This window comes from Numida meleagris, chromosome 19, assembly GCF_002078875.1.
Source record: "Numida meleagris isolate 19003 breed g44 Domestic line chromosome 19, NumMel1.0, whole genome shotgun sequence".
Classification (NCBI taxonomy): Eukaryota; Metazoa; Chordata; class Aves; order Galliformes; family Numididae; genus Numida; species Numida meleagris.
Genome location: NC_034427.1, coordinates 9,118,953 through 9,140,955, shown reverse-complemented (window position 1 = coordinate 9,140,955; position 22,003 = coordinate 9,118,953). Strand labels below are relative to the sequence as shown.

The following is a 22,003-nucleotide window of genomic DNA, read 5'->3' as shown; positions in this document are numbered from 1 at the left end:
CTCCATTGATTCACGTTATTTATCTGAAATGGGAGTGGAGAGAAACTGTCTCCTGTGATACCAGCATACTTGTTTTCCCCATGCTAGCCCTGGTGTTGTGTGTGACCGTGTCCCTGATACGCAATGGCCCAGATTGCAGAAACTCACCCAAGTTGGGCTTGCTTTTCAAAGAAGCTCCAACAGTCTATTTTTCTCATCTTCCTCCAGCTTTTTGGTGCTCAGGCTTTCTTTTGAGGTGATGAGTTAGAAGTGCCATACCAAGTGCTTTTGTCCTCGGGCCAGACCCTGCTGCAGAAGAGCCGTCGCCCATGGATGAGCAGTGCCTGCCACCTTCTGGTCGATTTTCCAGCACCACCTACAGCTTGGGCAATGGTGCTGGGGCAAAATGCTGGGGGTGCGATGCCTGGTGTGCCATGAGTGCTGTCCTCCCTACTCCAGCCCGCTCCCTACTGGAAGAGAGGAGAGGTGGCTCCTCCTGATCCTGGATATCAGGGACGGGGGCATGGAGGGGGTCTTGGTCTCTCAATTGGTTCTGCTTTGTCTGGGGTTTCTGCTCCTGGATGCTTGGCAGTGGAGCCGCTGTCCCACTTCACAGCAGCCTATTCTGGCTCTGCTCTGAAATCCCACTTGTCCCCTTCCCTGACATCAGAGCTGGAGATGCTGAGAACTTCACTGTGCTGAGCACTTCAGTGCCCCCGAGCACCCTCACAGCTCCTTGGTGGGCTGTGAGCCTGAGGTTCCCCCTGCTTTACAGAGGGAGGGCTGAAGCTCAACTCCGTCCCATCTGAAGTGTGTGAGTTAGAAATCTCATGGTTTGGGAACGTGGTTTTCCTGTGTGACCAAGAGAAGAGAAGGACATCTCCAGGAGATGGTCCGGACGGATAGCCCTGCACATGCCCTGGTTTTGGCCACTGTGCAGAAGGGCTGGGTTGCTGTTGGAGGCTCATTTGCTGCAGGAGTTCAGAGCTGTGGCTCTGGGCAATCTCAATGCAGCTACACTCAAATACCATCTCTATGGTGATGACTCAGAGGCATGCATCCCCACGCCGGGCTCTCCTCTCCCTGTCCAAATTCATATCTCAGAGGAGCTCTGACATCTCGTGAATGTCTCACCACCAGCTCCAGCACAGCACAAAAATTGAGCTTTTAGCTTCTCAGTCGCAGCTCGGTGCTGAGCTCAGCAACACCAGGACACTGCTCCTTTGCCAGCATTTGAGTGCTGTCTTCATCCCCCACCTCCTCCCGTGTCTTCATATCCTGGCCACCTAACAGCTTGCCTAACCCTGCAAAGACACAGCTTTTCCTAAAGCTAGAACTCCTGCTTGCTCTTTCATCACATCCCCCTCCTCTTGATGCAATATCCTTTTCTTGGCCTCACCAAATTTGCTGTTGGCCAGCTTGCATCCACCCAGATGCTGCCATGGGGACAGCTTTCCCACATCTGCTGCTTCTTCTGTCTGACCCCCTATGTCCCCCTGCCCACAGCCACTTCTGCCTCTTGCGTCCCATGAGTGCCCTTTGGTTCTGCAAGGCTGCAGCTCTGCTCAGCCCAAGGGCTTTTGTGCTGCCCAAATGCTTCTTGCTGTTTCTTGCTCATTTTATCTCGTAATTGTACACTTTTGGGGTTGGAGGCTGCTTTCCTTGTCTTGCCAGCCCTAGAAGAACAGAACCCCCTTGGAGATACACAAAACGATGGAAATGGACCTGGGCACCCTGCTCTGGGTGGCCCTGCTGGAGCAGTGATGGGACCAGATGCACTCATCAGAGGTGCCTCCAGCCTCAGTCATCCTGGGATTCTGGGATTCTGGAATTCTATGAAAAGGCTGCTGACGTAAGAGCCAAGGTCCTAGGAATGAACATAAATGGGAAGACATCTCGCTTGGAAGCAGGGAGGAGGCTGGTTGCTCCAGGCTTGTCCAGGGCTTGGTTCCAAGGCTGCCCAGTGGCACCTGGCACAGGCAGGGGGATGCAGGGCTGTCATTGGTCGCCAACTGCATCAGCATCACTCGAGGCAAGTGAGAAAATGAGTGAGATTTCAAGTGCAAATAAGCAGCCTTGGCCCCAAATTCAGGGCACATGGCATTTTCTCACTGGTGTGGGAGGGCAGCTACCTCGGAAAGCTGAATAGGCTGCAGCATGGGGGCTGGCAGTGGGAAATTGCTTCTGCAAAGCAAGCAGGGGGTAAAGCTGTGAGCTGAACAAGGCTGAGAAGGCAGCTCCTGCCACGGGGTCTGTGCTATCAGCACAGGAATGCTCTGCCTTGCTGCACTGCTGGGCACTAATAAAGTGCTGGAGGGCCTGAGCTGGCTGCAATCACAGGTTTGATGCTGAGGAGGGTGTTTGCAGCAGGGTAACGTGCTGTGTGTGCTGGAAGACAGCTCGGAGCTGAGGCCACAAATGGGACAGAACCAGGGCAGATCTGCTGGGGTGTCCCAGAAAGGTGTCAGCAGAGCCCATCTCTGCTGTGGCCCTGGTGGCTGAGTGCATTCATTTAGGCAACAGCACAGAGCTGTGATGGGCATGCTGAGATCTGCGATGCCTCTGTTCATAAGCAAAGGCAACTCTCTTCCTGTTCTTTTATTGATGCGAGGCTCTAGCCTCAGCTCTGCTCACACGGAAGGATAAAAGCTGCTCCTTTTTCTCCCCCAGGAGGAACAGGTGTGTGTCAGTGGTGTTATGTAGAGATGTGCAGAGCTTCTTTCCAAATCAGCTCCTGCTCCTGCCGTATGCCAGGGCTGCTGGACATCCCCATGTGCCAGCGCTAAGGGATTTCTCCACAATTGCTCTGTCCTGGGTGGGTTTCAGCTCTGGCACAGCAAAAGCAGTCCCACGTGTTTGTCTTTCCTGGGAGTTTGTTGGATGGATGTGGTCTGCCCTGGGTTAAATATAGCCTCTGGGCCCTGGGCAGCTCACTGTGCCACACATAGCACTGTTCAGTTGCTGGGAGACACAAATCAGTGATGCAATCCTGATTTTTGGAGAACTTTGGGCCACGTGATGCCCCTCCAGAAATCAGTAAAAGTTGGATGGGAAATCCTCACGTGGTCCCTTCTCGGTTCGGAGCTGATGATGCTCCTGGGACCACCCGTGCCTGAGGTGAACACCAGGCACTGCAATCAAATCCAGCACGTGGAATGATTGCATCTTGGCACATTTTCCTCTTCTCCTCCAGAGAGCCCCCAGCTACCCTTAGGTAAAGCAGAAATGGGCTAATGGGCTCTCCTTCCTCTCTCAGTCTGTCAGAGCTCTTCCCTCACCTGTGAAAATAGCAGGGAAGTTTCTGCTAATGTCCTCTGACTTCCTAATGTGCAAATTGCTGCAGGATTTTACTTAGCATTAGCACCTCATCCGCAGATGTGAGCACTCAGTAGGAAATATTCATCAGTCACAAGAGCGAGTTCTGATGCTTGGGGCATTGGAGTGAGTCAAAGATGACCCAGCTCTTCAGACACATAGCAAATTTAATATTAATAAAAAAGCAAGGTTCCTTGCTAAACATGACATTATCTTCTGGGAAAGGGCACTGCGTTCTGGAGGCTGGTGCTCTCTTGTGCTGCATGCAAAGGCAGAGCAACAGGAGGGACGGGAGCATCTTGTTCCTGCTGGTCCCTTTGCTCTGTCCATTGTCAGGCAGTGCCCAGAGCCAGGGCTGGATGTGGATGTGGAGAGCTTCTCCTTGGCCACGATGTTGTTGGGCAAACAGTCAGGGAAGTTTTTTCCAAAGCCAGGAGCCACACCAGGCATGGGGGAGGGCTGGGATGGAGGTTGGTCGTTGGGAAGGATGAGAGATGCCTCTGTGCAACACCAGGGACGGTGCAGGCTCAGCGCTGCGTGGGGAAGAGCCCAGACCTCAGGGAGGCTCACAGAGGTCAGAAGGTGCTTGTGGGGAGGCCAGGTCTATGGATGCAGGGCATGGGGACCACAGCTCTGCTCAGCCCATCTGAGCTCCCCCCTGCCAAACAGTGAAGGTCTTGCTGTTTCCACTGAAATGAATCCTTTTGGGAATCTGCTTTCTGATGCAGCGCTCTGCAGGAGATTTCTTTTTTTTTTTTTTTTTTTTTTTCCCCTATCCCTTAGCTTATTTAGACTTGGAAAATAAACAGAAGTGAAAAAGCAAGAGGTGGTAAAAATCCCGAGGAGCTGCTGGAAGAGCAAAGAGCTCGCTGTCTGCCCGTGGGGAGCGCGGCACGGCGGGTGCGCAGTGTGCTGACTCAGCCGCTGTGCCTCTGCGGTGAGAGCGCAGGGGAAGGCTGAACAGGGCTGCTCGTAGCTTGGCTTGGAATGGCACTCGCAATAACAAACATCTGAGCTCGAATTCTCAGCTGATGATATCTCTAAATGGAAGGGAATGCGTGGGATGGGAAATGATGGCCAAAAGGAGCAAGGAGCTACCGCTGCTCTGCTGGGGCTGTCGGACAGGACAGGACCAGGAGCATGCTGAGGTGATAGCACTGGTGCTGCAGCAGTTGCCCAGTGGGCACTGCAGGGTGATGCTGGACCTTGCTTTGCTCTCCAGCCTCTTGTGCTGGAAGACATGGCAACAAGAGAGCACCAGTGCCTTGGGGACTTGGGATGGGCTTTGTAAAGCTGTGACACTTTTTATGCTCCAGGGCTGGCCTTGGGCTGCTTTGCTTTGTTGCTGCTTTTCTTGCTGCTGCACCTTTGGTATTGGGTCCGTCTTTCCCCAACACAGCATCACCCCTGTGTGGTGAAGCTGGTGTTTGAGAGAGGGTTTTTGTGCTCATCATCTTGGGAATAGCAGGGCAGAGATGAGCAAAGAGCAGGTTTCCTCATCCAGAGGCTGGGCTAAAAATATGCAGGGAAAAATTCATTTGGGACTGAGCTGAGATCTGAAATATTTGCTGTGTTCTGAGCTTTTCAGACCACTGAACGGAGAATAAATGTTCTTAACTCACTGCAGCTCCCAGCTCTCCTAAGGACGTGTCTTGTTGCACTCAAAGGGTGACAGTGGCTCTTTTTCTCCCTGTTTCTGTTAAATGGACATATCTTTTTTAATGAGAAGGAACACTTCAGAACAAATGTGCTTCCACACCATGTTTGGCTGTGTCCACACAGGAGGTTAATTTTAGCACTCTGGGGGCCAAACCCTGCTGGCTGGCACAGAGTCACGCCTGGATGGTGCAAGACACAGGGGTCCCTCATCCCTACCCAGTACAAAGGAAGAGGTGCTAACAATGTCACCTTTGTTGTCACTGTTGCTTCAGCAACCCATCGTGTGCTTGTTGGAATGCTGGGCTGGGTGATGCTGAGATGGCTGGTGCCAAGCCGGTGTCCCAGTGCCTCCTTGGCAGGTGTGTGGCCTCTGGGGTGACGAGAGTACTTTACCATTTTTGAAGGGGAACTGGGAGTGCTGGGATTGTCTGCGCTGGCTGGGGATGTCAGCCCGGCTTCTCTGCAGTGCTGCTGGTAATCTGCAGGAGGCACCGTGCTCCCATTGCAGAAACCTGCAGCCAACTGCAGGGCTTTGGCCTTTTGGAAAGATGGAGTTGGGCAGAGCGTGGCATGGGGAAAGGAGCTGGTGGCTGCACGGCAGGGCATCCTCCTCCTGGTCACCAACCCCTTGCATTCATGCTTTCCCCAGGCTCTTCATCCTCTGCAGAGCTCCCCTGGCCCAGATCAGAGGCACCATGGGGAAGCCTTCTCCACATGAGCACTGGGGAGCAAGGAATAATGCAGGGTGGGTGCATGCTGTCAGAGTGCTCAGGTTGGGCACCTGCAGCCCCCAGAGCAGTATGTGCAGTGAGTGACAGGACAGGCCCATCTCAGCATCCTTACTCCCAGCTGTAATTTCCTGCAGCAAAGCAAACCATGGCTTCATTGGAAATACATGCATAGCAGGCATGCCTCTAATTGAAACCCAGTTCGTCCTGGGAAGCACTATGAGTGTGTCCTTGGGATGTCTGCCTTGGCATGGGATGCGTGAATAGACCCATTCAGACACAAACACAGGCCCCCTAAATACAGCTCCATTCACCAAGAGGTGGATTCCTGATGAAACGAGCTCAACAAAGCAGCAGAGCACACGGGTGATAATGGAATGACTGAAAAAAAAAACAAAAAACTGGCCACGGATAGGAATTTTAATTCAACTTGACAAAGCCAAGAGGAGGTGTCAAGGAGGAAAAGGGGAGAGGCTGAGGATGGCTGGTGTGGGGATGCTGGGGCTAGTGGGAGCTGCTGACCTGCTGCTGGTGCTCATCCTGCGCTTTGCACAAACTCATTGCTCCTTACATTTGGCCTTCCAACACCAAAAGCTGGCTGCCATCTCCACACCAGAGCTCCCAATGCATGCTAACCCAGTGGGCTGGGATGGGGCTGCTGGGGCATTTGGCACAGCACTAACTCCCCATGGGGCTGTCATTGCAAACCGATGAGGTATCAATGTTATGGTTTTTTTTTAGCTAAAAAAGCCTTCAGAGAGATGCTGAATACATATTAAAAGACTTTTTTTTTTTTTTTTTTTTCTCTTTCTTTTACTAACACAGAGAAAATTGAAACCAGCTGGCAGGGCTGGTCCTTCCAGCCAACTGCAGCAGCCCTGGGGATTCCCCTCATGTGCTGGTGCTGCAGGGAGGGGAGGTGGGGATAAGCCAGGTGATTGGGGCTGTGTCCTGCCTGCTGGGGGGAGGAGGCTTTGCTTCCCCCTGCCCTACCTTGAAGCCCTCCATCACCTACACCAAGCAGCATGTGAGGGGATTTACCTGCCTGGGGATGGGTCCCTGCCCAAATGGGAGAGCTGGAGGAATAGCACTAAAGGAAGCAGGAGAGGTGCTGGAAAGGTGCATTTTGCTGTGCAGGTACTGCTTGCCTTATGTTGATACTGTGAGTTGTCCTGAAATATGTTTGTTTCCTAAGCACAAGCTCTGTCCAGAGTGATTGCTTCTTGGATGTAGCTATTGTGTTGCACAAAATAATAGATCTCCATTAATTAGGCACAGAATGACAGCAACAGAGGCAATACCTTGGGTAAGATGCCGTGTTTCACTGCTGCTAGCACTGCCCGTGTGCAGGTTGAACATTCTGCATGCAGATCCTGGGCTTTTCTTGCCACCCTGCAGCCGTGCCTCAGAGTGTTGGAAACAATTGCACCCCAACTTTTGGAGCAAGCCTTTTGCTCTCCCCTTGCTGCCAGCATCTCAGCTCATGGTGGCCTTGTCACTGCAGCACCCCTGTCTGCTCCACCAGGCACTGCTTGGTTCGAATTAACTCTGACAGCGATGCTCTGCCCTGTTTTCTTCTGGCTCCAGCAACCTCGGGGCTGCTCAGTGCCTGTGTGGCCATTCCCCCGCTGCGCCTTTGGGACAGATGGAATGAAGATTGGTCCAGGGCAAAGCTGGCAGCCTGGGAGACTGGTTTCGGAGCCGAGAGGGATGGGCATCCGTTGTGAAGCTCTGCAAGGCCTCAGCTTCTCACTGCTGGAAACTGTGAGTGTGGGCTGGAAGATGTGCCAGCAAGCCCTGGGCACACGCAGAGACCGGGAGGGAGCATCCAGACCAGGCTGCAAGCAGCTTCAGCAATTATCTAGCAAATTCTGCCCAGGATGGAGCATGGCATAGGGCATGGTGTGGGGATGGGAATACAGCACACCTCCATAGGGATCTTAGGAAATTCCTGAGGAGCCCTGATGAGTGAGTGCCATGCTCGCTGCTTGCTGGTCCTGCAGAGCACTGTGCCTAGTACCCATCCCTACAGCAACACAGCCCCAGTGAGAGCAGGCTCAGAAGATGCAGTGGAGTCTTTTGGCTGGAGAACCAGCAGCAATCCTCCATGTGGGGCTGCCGGCCCACTGGGGAAGCTGCATCAGGAGCATCCCTGCCTTTGTGGTGCTGTGGATGCGAGTGGGCTGGGATTACCCTTTGGATCATTTTGCTTACACTGTGAAATCAATGTTCCTGAAAACGAAGGCTAGAGGAGAGCTGGGTCTCTGCCTGGGCTTGGGAGAATTTCTTCCCAAGATGTTGCCGCAGGTTGCAGGGGAAAGCGCTCCAGGCTGAGGCACTGGCGTATTTCTAGATTTCTCCTGGGTTTATGTGGCTCACGGATATTGGCTGCCATGCAACAGAGTGGGTGCATCGTAGCTCTGCTCTGCAGGGAACAGAGCACAGAGATCGATGGTGGGGATTAATGGTGTCTGTGCTCTGGGGTGGCCCTAGAGGGTGAGAAATGCACAGCCAGGCACAGCACAAAGCCCAGAGGAGCAGAGTGATCTCATGCACTTCCACCTTCCTTTCATCAGCAGTGGGCTGGGAGTGCTGCGATGAACTTCCTGGTGTCAATCTGACATGCTTCAGGAGCAGTGATTTCAGGATGACTTTCTTCTCCCTCCTCTCTCCCCCCCAAAAAACCCAACAAAACAACCCAAAAGCTTTGCTTCGAATGTGCTGGGTCAGCACTTCGGCTGCTGCTGGTTTTTTTTTTTCACTTTGTGCTTTTCCCCTCTTTAAATTCTGCCCTCTGCGGCAGTGTGTGAGCTCAGGCACTTTGACACACTTGGTCCCTGCCAGCTCCTGCCACCGAGCCCTGCGATGATTGATTGCTGTGTGAAAAGGGCTGCAGATGCTGTGGTTTTGCAGAACAACAGGGGGCTGCTTGCTGCGGCCCGGGAAGATGCTATCTGCCTGGGATTCGCCTTGGATGAAGCCCCCGGAGGCCTCCTCTTCAAGTTGCACAACCAGTTGAGGCCACCCTGGATTTGGCCATTTCTTGGCACAAGCACTAAATGGAAGGAAACGTTTTAGCAAGCCCCTTCTGAGGGGCAGTTTGGTGAGAATACAGGCAGGAAAGTCCCAGGGCTGCAGAACGTGTGGGGGCTGCCCTAATGTAGGGAGGGGGGCTTGGGTTAGGGCTAGGGTTAAGGTCTGGGGGGGCCAGACTTCTGGCCAAATTGATGGAACCGTGGAAAACCCTGAGACGCAGAGATGCTCTGTGCAGCTGCATCCATCGTTATTCCCCTTCTCCATTTTCAGCTGCTTTTTTTTTTTTCCCCTTTGTGGGAAGTGACCGAGGTACAGATTTCCAGTCTGGAGCCTCTTATCTATATGCAGATGGTTTGGGCAAGGAGCTCCCCAGAAGGATGGGAGCCCATCTGCCCCCTCCTAAACACGCAAACACACGAACAAAGCCATTGCAAAGCAGCCCTGCCTAAATGTGCAGAGACAACACGTATATCGGGTTGCCCATGCTGTACACAGCCCCTCTGCTGGGAAGGGCTCTCTCTTTCAGTCTGTGGTACGTGGAGGAACCCTGCACTGGCATTTGCTGAGACGGTGCCCATCCATCAGCCACTGCCGCCATGCCTCAGCCCAGGGAATCAATCCTGCCTAATGTATAAATATTAGAGCTGGAGTCTCAGCTGCAGAGGAGAAAGCGATGCTGTCAGATAAGCTGCAATTAGTGCATTTATCTGCTTTATTTTCCTGTCGTTTCCCCAAACTCCTTTTGCCTGTCTGCTGCTAATACATTATTAAATCTGCTCTAAGTGTTGATTAAAGGAGCTGAAATCCCAGGTGTTTGTTACCCAACATTGCTGAGATGCACTCTCAGACTACCTCATGCAAATTGCAGTTTTTTGTCTATTTTTTTTTTTTCCACAGATTTCCCACCCTTTCTACGTACATTCAAGCCAAAGAAATGCGTTTTTAGCAGAGGCTCTGCTTTGCTTTGCCTGGCTTTGGGGTGCCACCGGGTCCCTGCGCAGGGAGCACTCAGCTCTGCCAGCTCAGCCTCCTGCTGTGGAGATGCATTCACCGAGGGCTCCAGCATCTCGTTAAGCAAAACACTGCAAAAAGAGGTAGATCTATTACCATTGCTCATGCAAGAGTAAACACAGCAATCAATCGCAGCTCCAGACTAACTCCTTTCCTTTGCAGTTTGGATGTTTAGAAGTAATTTCGGGAGTAATCACTGCAAATGGAAGCATGGAAGTAAATGCCTGCAATAAAACATCGCGGGGGTGACTGTTATCCTAATGATATTTCCAACAAACACTGCTGAAATATGTTTTCTTCTCTAAAATTTGCAACAGAGCTTTAACGTTCTGAGTGCTAAACGGGGTAAATACCAGCCGGGATGGTTCTGAGATGATTTTTCTGTGTTATGGCAAAGATGAGGCATATCCGCCCTTCCTCCTGGCCAGGTGCATGGCGTTATTCCCTGCTTCCCAATTTGCTCACGCTATATGTCATGCTACGGATCCCCTTTCCATTAACCCAATATAAATAATTGCTATCTTCTTTCACAGAGCAAACACAAACTTTGCAAACTGGCAACAGCCTTACAGCAGAAAGCTGCTGGCCCGATTCCAGTGGCCTTTTCTAGTTGGTTTTATTTTTTTATTCTTTTCCAGATGGGTTCATCTCTTATTCCTTGTGAATAATTTAGCCAGGCACGCCTGGAAATGTTCTCACAAGAAATTATGGCTGTCTTCAAATCCCTGTGGCAGTGCTGCCTGGGGGTGGTGGGGAGCGATCCCTGCTGCCCCCACTGAGCTTCCCTGGGAGGGGGGGGGGGAGGGTTGGGAGGAGGTGGGCATGGGAGGGAGGGTCATGGTTAACTTCAGCCTCTGCATTTCTGGAGCGGCACTCGGTGCAGTGTAGGGAGCCAAGCGGTTGGGCTGCCCCTGCTTTGCTTTGATGGATGGTTGCACTTTAGGTGCTGCTGTTTGCAAATGGAGCCCGCGGTGGCAAGGTCTTGCCAGCCAAGTGCTTCTCGTTATTCAGCATTTGCAAACCAAAGTGGGATGGATGGAGGAGCGGTGCCAATCGTTGCTCCCGTAATCGCGTCTCTCCATCTGGCAAAACCTGTCAGAAGGGAACGGAGGCCAGAAGGAAGAACTCGCCCCGCTCGCAGTCAAAGCATCTAAAATGCCAAGGCCCTTCAAGCTATGGGGGGAAAATTTGGGGGAAGCCTCAGCTGTGTGCTTGCTGCTCCTGCTGGCAATGCAGCCAGGCTCCGTGCTCTATCATAGCTGTGCAGTGAGCACCTAGCAGGGAATGGTGGCAGCAGACGAAGCCACGGCGTTGTCAGCCCTCGTCAGTCGATGCCGAGCAGCAGGCAGCCATCGTTAGTGCGGTACAGGGATGTGCTGCTCCGCAGGAGTTTGGTGGCTCAGGCAGCTCTTGCCACTCAGGGACTGCTCTTTTTGTTGCACGCCTCTGTCAGGTGTGGAGCTATTAAGGCTGGTGATTAAACATATGCCTCTCTATATTGATCCTCCACTGCTTCCCAGAGCTAGAGCACTGGGCGTGGTGGGGATGGGCTGATGGTTGGGCTTGATGAGCTTAGTGGTCTTTTCCAACCTTCATGATTCTACCATTCTCTAATGTTCTCTCGTTTCGCAGCCTGTGCAGTGCTCTTCCCCCTGTTTGGGATGGGGTAGCCAAGGACAGAAGTCTAAAAGCAAGCAGGTTATTCTCCAAATGCACCACGAAACAACAGCAGCAACAACAAGGTATCTTTTTTGTTTTTAAAGCAATTTTTACTAGGTGCTTGGTTTGCCGCCAGCAGCCTAATGCATCACCGAGTTTAGCTCTGTCTGCTCTGCAGTGCAGCTGCCCGAGAAATCAATGGCCTGACATACTTCCCTTTGCTAGAAAATACACTTTTGCTTGAGTGGGTGTGAAAACCAAGAAATCGCCAAAACCTGCTCAGCGCTGAGGAAAATTTCCCCTTCCTCATCCAGCATCAAAGGCAGCCAGAGGACAAAGGCTTTGCCCTGCTACTCGTGCTCTGCTCGCAGGGGCTGTGCGGCTTTCAATGCCTACTGGTGGGCAGTTTAGCAGAGGGAAATGTCTTCTATTCTCTGGCTAGAAACAACCCTATTCTGGTGCTAATTTGCAGTCCAGGTAGACTTTCTGGCTTTCTCTGTTCATGGCAATCATTCATAAAGCATCAGAAAAGCCCTGTTGCATAGCCCAGGCTGAGCATTTGTGTCCATGCAGTGGAGAATGCTGTGCTCCATTATAAATGATTCTGGGAGAGAGGTGTGCAAGCCTTCCCGCTCCTCTGCTGAATCCCAGCTTCAGTGGGAAAGCCGAAATTTAAATATAACTCCTGACTTCATAGCAGGATCCCTCGGTCGGCCAATTGTTTAATACTTGGAGAACAGCCACCGTAAAAGAATAACAGAACAAAAGACACAAAAACAGCCTCTAGATCAGCCTCCTTCCTGCCCGTGTTTTGACACTGGAGGCGATTTCCAAGAATGCCCAAGCTGGAAGCAAACCCGCTGCCTGCAGGGACAGGGATGAGATGAGGTGTGCCAGTGTCACCTCCATGAGCCGGTGACAAATGGGTGCCACCACCGTGCCGTGCCTTGTCCCCCTGCCACACCGTGCTGCTGTCATTTCCCCCATGTGTGAGGCTCTTGGGATCCCCTGCAGGTCTTGGTGGCTTATAGGATTGTAAAATCACTGCATTAGTAAGGTTGGAAAAGACCTCTAGGATCATCGAGTCCAACCATCAACCCATCCCCACTGTGCCTACTGAGCCAGCAGGGCAGAGGGAGCAGAGCCACTCCAGAATAGAAGCGCGAAACTCAGTGGCCAAGCCCCTGAGCCAGACCATTTCTCCTGTGCCCAGAGCCCCCGAAGCAAACCCTTAACCACCCCAAAAGAGAAGTGCTCTGATCGTATCACAGGGCTGTGGCTTCCCTGCCTGCAGCCAGGGTTCGCATGGGGGTTAAGCTCTCAGCTGATGAGGAGATCAGCTCAGCAGAGAGCCAGGGGTTAGAGCAGAGAGATGCAAGGGAGAGCAATGCTTCAGAGCACCAGCAGCTCTCCCTTGAGAGGAGATTTGCTATGTTGCCAAGGTTTTGGCGAGTTGGTTCTCGTTGTAAGGAAGGTGTTGGTTCCCACAGGAATCCTGGGGGCTGAGCTGCCACCCTGACTCCTAGCACTGGCATTTCTTGCTCTTCTTTCCTCTGCAAACAAGTGCTGTATCAAACCGGCTGGTGTTGTTTATAACAAGTCTTGGCTGCACAGATGGTTGCCGAGTGCCGGCCTTGCTCAGAGCTTCCCTCTGCTCTGCCCAGGTGGCCGTGACCTGGAGAAGCCAAAAACCTGCTCCTGTCCTCCCCCGAGACGCGCTGGATGTGCAGCTGGGAGTTCTCTAAAGGATTTCACAGCAGCTGAGCTCATGCAAAATGGTATTTTTGCTTCACCCTTTGCATGCCTCCCTTGTCCTTGTCCCTCTGGTTTCCCTCCCGCGCTCCAGAAGAAGAGAATGATGGCAGACATGCCAGCTTTGAAAGCAGTGAGTGCTTCAGCGAGTGCAGCTCATTACAACATGTTCTCACCGATGTCTGCTGCCCCTTATCAGCCCATCAGCCCGAACACATCGCCCTCCGGCTGCCACCAGACACTGCTTGTCCCCAGTGGCCGAGCCCTGGCTGCAGCCTGACTCACTGCGTGGGAGACAGTAATTATTCTGTCCGTGGCAAATTGGACCAGTAATAACCTTTCTCTTCGTAGCAGTAATGATGCTCTTTTAAAAATATATTTTAATTGATCGTGGATAATGAGTTGGACTGAGGGAGCAGGCAGCAGGGGGGTAAGGGCAGGATGGGGCAGATGGAGCAGGAGGAAGAGGAGGTGGTGGTGTCACGCAGGGATGCTGCGATGGGATGAATCCTGCACGCAGGGGCAGCAGATGAGGCTCGCTGCGGTCCCATCAGGGATTTGTCCTCTCTCTCGGTGCCTAAGCAAGGGCTGCATCCCGCAGGTGAGCAGAGCACGGGTCACACACACGAGGTCGTGCTTCCTCCTCCTCCTCCCTCTGCCCACGCTCTCACCACCTCCCTCCCCACCTCCTGCCCACACCGTGATGCTCTACAAAGCCCTTTTGCTCTGCTCAGGGAGGAACAATTGCCCTTCCCCAAGAAGTGTTTTGCTGTGAGCCCCTGATGCGTGTTGAATGAGAAGAAAGCCGGATCCCGAAGCGCAGTGACCTTCTGTGTGAGGCTTTGTTAGTCCTCAGAGCTTGCCAAAGGGATGTATGGGGGTTTTAATGTGAGACTGTTATATGCCACTGCAGCATTTCAAGTGCCACTACTTGCAGAGCGGGGAGATGCCTCTGTTCTTGTCTCTTGCTGGGAAGAAAATGCAACAATGCTCTCTAGAGGCAGAAGAAGTCAAGAAGAGGCTCGCTTTCCGCGCTCCGCACTTCACTGTGACCTCACTGCTCTTTGCAGCTGTTTATTTCCCACATAAATAGCAATTTCTGGGCATTCTGGCCTCTTGTGCTGTAGCTTAGGTTGTTTGTTTCACCCCACCTCAGTCAACCTCATGTAATCAGCGTTGGAGAGGGCTGGGAGCTATGATCCAGGTCAGGATGTGGCTCTAGGTCTGGAAGGCCACGCGGGGCAAGGGGAATGGGGTAGAATGCAGGAAGTGATGGGCTACAGTGTGGTCCAGCATCACTGTGGGGCAAGGAAAGCCTCTGGATCTTGCAGTGGGATGTTGATAGGGGAAAGTCCTTAAGGACTGATTCATCCCAGGGCAGGTGCAGCAGCTCAGTCAGGCAGCAGCTGCCCCTTAATAAAAGCCAGAGCGGGCAGAGGAGCTGGTCTGGGGGACTGTGGCTGCAGGTTTGATGCTTGTCAAACCTTGTCCTTTTATGTATATACTTTTTTTTTTTAATTTTATTTTTGTGGGGAAGATGTTGGAGCTCTGCTCCTGAAAGATCTTTCCGAGGTGATGAGCCCTGCCTATGGAGATGCTGCAGGGGCTCCTGGGTTGCATCAGCCAAGGCTGAAGGTCAGCTCAGGAGGAGCTGGGCCAGGTGCAGCTCCTGCAGTGGGGGCTTGCATGTGCTGGAGCTGTGCAGGTGTTCTACAGGGCTGAGGAGTCTGCAAGAGCTGGAGGTGCTAGCTCCCTGACTTGGCAGCTGCAATCCTGCTCTTCTGCTCTTCCAGAGACCCCAGGTGAGGTCTGCACCCAGCTGCACTGGTTGCTGTACATACAAATGTTTGGGTCCTTGGAAAGAGCACATTGCCTCTCACCCCATGTATGCCAAGGCATGGATCTAGTGCACTGGGCCCAGTGGGTTTGCTGCCATCCTGCAGCAGACAGGGCTGCTTCTCCCAGCTCATACACAGAGCTGGGTAGCAACACAAAGCCTGGACCACTTCTGGCCATTTGGAAAAAAGAAATCCAAACAGAATAATTCATTTTACTGTCCTGGCCGGCTTCCAGCTCACTTAATTACTTTCTGCCAATCCACTCTGCAATCCCGTCTGCTGTTGTTTATATATTTTAGTAGCTCATATTGCACATCTTTCAGTAACAATGGCCCTATGAATAGCCCAGTTTGCTGAATTAATTGTGCTGGTGAAAGGCTCAGGTTAATGTATAAAATGTACTTGGATCCCTGAATAAAGGAAACAAAGCAAATTATATTACTGAGCTGAACTGGGTGAATCCAGTGTCCCCAGGTGACCGAGATGTGACGAATCTGGGAGCTGTTTGAGAGCCACAGTGGAACGCTTTGGCTGGGTTCAGACCCAACTCATCACTGTGGGCTGGCTGAGAAGGGGAAGATCTCCTGGCTGAGCCGTGCATCCTTCCCAGTTTTCCCAGTGTGCGGGTGAGGATAATGCATCGTGGGCATCTTTGTCTGTATCTGTATGGCACTGCAGCCCCGATGCAGGTGGGTCTCACTAGGGAGGTAATTTAATGCCAATAACTGCAGTGGCAGTGAATAGCTACTCTTGGTAGGCTGAAAGCTGGAAAAAGCTGATGAGAGCTTGAGGAACTTTTATTTTCATGCTATTTTTCTCCATCTGTTTAATGCCCATGGTAATGCAGGCCCCAGGGCTGTGAGGGATTGGTGGGCTATGGGCTGGGTATGCACAGCTGTGGTGCATCCTCTCATTGGTGTGTGCTAATAGGATTAACAACACGTAACACCACTAGATAACAGGTGATAGATTGGTTTAAGTTCCCATTATTCCTGTAAATCAGGAGCTCTGGTGCAGTTATTGCAGGAGTGCTGCAAAGCTGTGACATCCCACAGAGGCCTGAACCCAGCTGGGAATGGGGTGGGACTAAAGAAGGGTGATTTGGGGCTGGGCAGCATGTCAGTATTTCTTTTGGGTGACAAAGAGCTGAAACCTAATTAGATTTTGCCTGCAAGCTCAGATCTAGCTGATGGCAATTCTGAACAGTGCTGGGCTGGAGCTCTGTCAGCAAAACCTGTGTGTGCTGTCACCATGGGCACCTGGACTGCTGCTTGTCTTGTGCTTCTGTTATTCCTGCTAACTTTTCTACTGCAAAGCAAGTGCTGTATTTTGTGTCTGCTGTTATTCAGGAGACACGATGCACCTGGGCACATCTCCCTGCATGGCAAGGGAGGATGCATGGGGCTTTGTGCCAGCGTGGGCTGATATGCACAGAAGGGCAGCATGTGTTAAGTTGTGCCAGATGAAAGCATTTCTATTTGGAAAACCTGGAGCTGGATTAATTTCATAGGGTTCTGTGCTCTGCTGAACTCAGTTGATGTGACATGAGCATGGAACTCAGCGGCTTAATGAATCTAGCTTCCACGAGTCATTGCCCTGAGCCCGTGCTCCTGGTTGAGCTCTTGCATATGTTGCATCTTAATTTCAAGGCTGAGTGATGCGTGACAGATAGTAAACACCCTGAATGTCCTTGTCAGGTTGGGAAATTACCCTTGCATTTAGAACATGTGCCTTATTTCTAGCTCTCGTTTGTCTTTGCTTCTGATCCCAGCTCTGGGAGCTCATTATGGCTTTCCCTGCTGCATTAAGGAGCTTTGTTATCAGGAGAGCACCAGGTGAGAGCATCCCAGGGTTGGGGGGAGTCTCCAGGGTGGGGATCTGTGCTCACTGATGTGTGCATCGCTGGTTGTGCCGTGGAGAGGACCCCAGTGTTCGTTTAGTGAGGAAATGCTGCATCCAGACGGACATGGCGCTTGTGTTGAGGTTTCCCATGAGGAGTGCTGTCCCCTCTCTGCTGCCTCTAGCCTGCTTTGATGCACGGTGCTGCCAGCTGATGAAATCTGATTAGCACAAGTGCTTCTTCCTCTCTTCAGCGATTTGCAGTGTTCTTAATGCGATGTCCGCTAATGACAGGGGAAGAAGCTAAACCAAGTTATTTTCCCATTGACTAAATGGCATTGCTCCTAAAGGCAGTGAGCAGGGAGGACACCTCTAGGCTGCTGGGTTGGGCCTGTTTGTTCTGACTGCTCAGAGCAGGAGCAGTGGGGGAGATGATCTGATGCCTGGCTTTGGCTTGGGGTCCTGGAGCATGGGATCCTGGAGATTCTTGCTAGCACTCTCCACTTTAGCAGTGCAGCTTGCAAGGGATCCTTGGGGCCGTGTTTGTGCAATCCCCAGCCTGTGGTATGGAGCCGGTGCGTTCCCCCAGCTGTGTCCCAGTGGCGCTCAGGACCTCTCGCTGCCTTTCTTTACCTGCATGCTTGCTGAGGTTCCTAGTGGTTGGACTGATTTCACGGCGTGTCTATGCAGCAAAAAGTGTAGCAAGCCCCAAGCCTCCTCCTGGGCTTGCAGAGTGCGTCATCAGTTATGCCTGCAAAATGCCTGCAAACGGGGCTGGGAAACGCGAGTCAGATCTCCCCTCTGTCGTCAGCAGCGCTCGTTCTGCATGCAGAGTGCAGATGTCTAGACAAGGGAAGAAATGCAGCGGAGGTGCTGAGATGATGCAAAAAAAAAAAAAGACTTTCGCCAAGTCCTAGTGCCTGCCCTTGTGCGCCATGGGAGTTAGAATAAAGCAGGTTTTTCCTTAATCTTTTTTTTTTTCTTCCTTGGGGATGGTTTCATGTTTTTCTGCAGGATTTACTATACTGAGTCCCTTAGACTGTTTCCATGGGGTTTGTTTAATACCTCCATATCCTCCGGCAGTCCTGCCTTGGCCTGTATAGAGAGCTGTTCTTTTCCACACTGCGATTTGGTGTTAAATTTTACTGCGAGCCCACGAGTGCTTTTGTGGAGCAATCCCGCTGTACGAGCTGTTCACCGTGATAATCATAACTCCATGCTAATTACTTGCATCACAGATAACGGTGCTTGGTGCTGAAGCAATTCTCTTTGTTCCCTTCTCTCCCTTCTGTGCAGCATCCCTTATCTGTTTTCTGATCGTGAATGCCACCCAAGATTTGCTGCTTTCTTACAACACCGTGAACATATGGTTTGGGAAGGCAGTCCTGTGTGTTACATAGCCCATAATAGCCTATGATTAAAACTTGTAATGGTCTCTCATTGAGACATCGTGCTGAGGGGTCTGCTGCAGGTTCTGGGATGGTATTTTTCCATAACTGATGTTCCACAGAAAGAGGTGATTTAATTCTTCTGAAGCCGTATGTTTTCTGCAGGTCTCCCAGAACAGTTAATGAGACAGGTTATCCCAAAGAGCTGGGGTTGTAACAGTGCAAAATTGTCATACTGTAAGCAAACATAAAAGGCTGATGAGTGAAGCCTATGGAAATGGTGTGGCACTGTGCTGGTGTGTCTTCTGTCTGCGTGAGAGGGGTTTTCCTTGTGTCAGCTCTGGGATGCTCACCCAGCCAAGGCGACCGGTGCCTCGATCAGCTCATGGGAGAGGCAGCAGATGAAGGATGTGCAACCTTTACATCCCAGCCTTCCCTGGGGCTCCATTCACACTCAACTCCTCCTGCCCGTTCCTTTGAGCTGATTTCTGTGCGCTGTATCTTAATCAGGATGTTAATTTTAACCTTTTCTTGAAGGATTATCTTCCACCCTGCTTCATTCCCAGAAATGCCGGCTCCCCCGGGCATGTCCTGTTACCTCATGTTCTTCACCTTCAAACTTTCCCATGTCACAAAGTCCTTCCCAGTTTTGCAGCGCTGCTTCTTTCCAGTGGTGCAGGTGGAAACCTGGGTGCAGGGGATGATTGAGCCCTGTTAAAGCTTGTCCTGCTGGCTGCTGGTACCTGGCCAAAAGGGTGGGAGGGATGGCAGGGGTGTCCCAGTGCTTTGTGAAGGCAGGGGGAAGCGAACAGGGCAAGTGGTGAAAGGAAGCTCTGCCTTGCTAGAAACCGAGGCAGGGTCTGTGCTGCTTTCCAGGCACAGCTGCCGTGACTCATGGGATTAGATCACAGATCTGCCTAAGCAACGGCTTTTGAAGCTCATCTTCTAATTTAGATGATTCGTTTGTTTCCCGGAGTGTTTTCTGGGAGGCTGCCTCTCTGCTGTTTCTCGGAGAGGTTTCTCAGTGTTGCCACGATGTCCAGTGTTGCCACAGCCCTGGAGCAGCTGGGCGCAGCCACGAGGACAGGGCTGTGCTGGGGCAGTGGGGGCAGGAGCCCAGAGAGGTGTCCGCATGGACCAGCTTTGGCTCAAGAAGAGTCTGAGCAAGAGCTGCCAACGGCTTGCAGGCAGAGTAAATATTCCCCGTGTGGGCTTTCTGTAAGCAGTAAGGCAGGCATCAGCCTCCTGGAGCCACAGGTGGCTTCTCCTTGATGCGCAGAATTGCTCGTGCCACGGTGTAACATTGTGCTACAGCAGCACTGTGGTTCAAAATACGTGAGTCCAATTGTTGCGTGCACAGATGGATGCAGAAAACAAGGGGAAGTGGCGAGGGGCCCATCAGCTTGGAAGGGGTCTTTGCTTTCTCAGCACCCACTTAAGTCCTCTGACACACGGCATTTCTTAGTCTAAGCTTCAAAGCAAGAGTAGGCTGTGAAAAGCAGGTTGTCTGCCATGGAAAGAGGAAATGGTTCTGGGCTAGTGAGGCCCGTCTGCTCACACTTACTTTTTGCTGCAGAAAAGATTGCTTTGCACCCCTCTTGTCCCTGCTGGGCGCTGTGAGGGTGACCCATGCCCTTGTGCAGCTTCAACCTGCGTGCTCCTCATCCCCATTGCAGCAGTGCTTACTGCTTAAATGAGGAGAAACCATCTGCTTGCTAATTCTCCTGGTGGAAACTGTTCAGGAACGATGTTAAAAGAAAAATACAGTTCCACGGTAGCAATGCTTTCAAATGGGCGCTTTCCATTTTTTTTTTTTTCCATTGACTATCGCTGTCTTATTAAGTACCAGTTACTAATTAGCCTTCATGTCTCATTAAAATCATAGTGGTTTCTTTACCTACTGAAAATTGCAAATAGCCTTTATTCTGGTCTTTAATGCATGTTGATTGAAGTATTTATTGAATGCCACTTATGCAGCTCTGTGGCTGCATTCATTTTCTTCTTAAGCAACGGTTTAGTAAATGTCTTAGAATTACTCCAACCCATCTGGCCTATTAAGTGTTTGTGCAGAGTGTACCCGATTTTCCCATCCACTTCCTCAATTAATATTGAATATTCAGGAGAGCGGCGTTTTTTCCTCCCTGCCGTCTGATCTTTCTGCCTCCCACTGTGGTGTATTTGGGTAGGATTGCTGCTCCAACAGCAGATCTCAGGGGGTGGACGTTGGGTTGGAGGTGAGAGCGATGGTCCCAGTTCTGTGCAGTGATCCCAAGTCAAAATCAGTTATTCTAGCATAGTAGGAGAGGATGTCCTGGAGGCAGGGATTGAAATCCGGCTGTCAGCTCTGGAAGCAGCCCCGCATCCCGGGCGGGAGGAGGATGGAAGGGATTAGGGTGAGCTCCACTGGCAGGGCTTTGTGGGGAAGCACTTGTACAAAACTTGCCGGCATTAGGCATGACAGCGACATGATTTTACTTCTGTAGTCAACCGCGCAAACAAAAATGAGAACAGAACATGTCACTTGCTTCTGGTGATTATCCAAAGCAGGATGAACCTGGTGCCAGCAGCAAAATCGGGGCTAAGGATGAATGTAAGTGGCAGTAAAATATTCACAGGGGGGTTGAGGGCAGAAAGTTGCTATTAGCTCTGAACGAGATGCGCAATAAATCAGGATCTGCCTTCATAGCTCTTCCTGTCAGGTAGGAAAAGGTGCTTCCTGGCCCATCCCAGCCATAAATCTGTCTGTTTGGAGGCAGAAAGAAGAGATACCGAAGAGGAGGAGTTACCGCAATGCTTGCTTCAGAACACTGTGCTGAGTTTTTCAAGCAGTCTTTATAGCAGCGTCGTGTGGGTTTGTAAAGTCAATAAGAAAGCCTTGCTCCACGTCTTACCCTTTCTGCAAGCAGGAAAGTAGTGAGCATTGCTGGAAGTAGAAGCCCACTGTAGTTTTTCACCTTGGAGGTGCTCGTGGTGCCATGTGTGTGGGCTCACATGGGGATGGTTGGCTGTGCCTATAGGGGTTGTGGCTGTCACTTAGAGCAACCAAAGCTGTTCACAGATGTGTGCGTGCAAGGAGTCCATGTTTCCCTAATGAACCATCTGCTCAAGGTCTGGCCAACCCAGTTTAAGCTCTGGTTGGGTTTGGATGGAGCTTTGTTCCATACCTGGGAGCGGGATGGGGTCCCCCAGATGCCCTCTCCTTCTGCCGCTCTGCCAGCCAGATGCTGATGGAGCTATTGGCAGCTTGTCCTAATGAGAGAATTAAGCAAGCATTAAGCAAAATGGACGTTTGAGCGCTTGGTAGAAAGTGTGCATTTCACCGGTTTGTAGGCAGAAAGATCTTAGCAGGAACAGGGAAGAATCAAACGAACCAGAACAATGAAAGCAAATATTCCAGTGCATCGCAAATGAGTCTGCAGCCCGGACCAAAGCACTTCTAATTGCATCCTTCTGTCCCAGGACACACTGGGTGAGAAGCAGCTGGGACAGAGGCGTGCAGAAGTGAAGCAGAAGCGGCGCGGGATGGCCATCATTCCCCAGACCTGTCTTGCTGATGGATGCATCCAGATGAGACGAAGCCTGTCAGAGCCACTGGATGGTTTTAAGGAGCTGCTTAGCTCGAGCACAGGGAATATTTAAGTATCTTAACGGTTTGACTTCAGACAGACTGCGACATCTCAATTTCTGTGTCGTCTTGACAAATTTCTCTCCTCTTGGGAAGGGAACGGAGCTGAACCGCCTCGCTCATCATTGCAGGGTGGATGGTGAGAGGAGTGGGGTCAGTGGCAGAGCACTGAGC

At 51.6% G+C, this 22,003-nt stretch overlaps 1 long non-coding RNA gene across 1 annotated transcript; it reads left to right on the top strand.

The window, feature by feature from the left end:
• Positions 6,513 to 14,600, top strand: LOC110408184. The gene is made up of 5 exons (XR_002444204.1): positions 6,513 to 6,818; positions 7,269 to 7,445; positions 9,615 to 9,811; positions 11,361 to 11,470; positions 13,052 to 14,600. It is a non-coding gene; the product is annotated as an uncharacterized LOC110408184 (long non-coding RNA).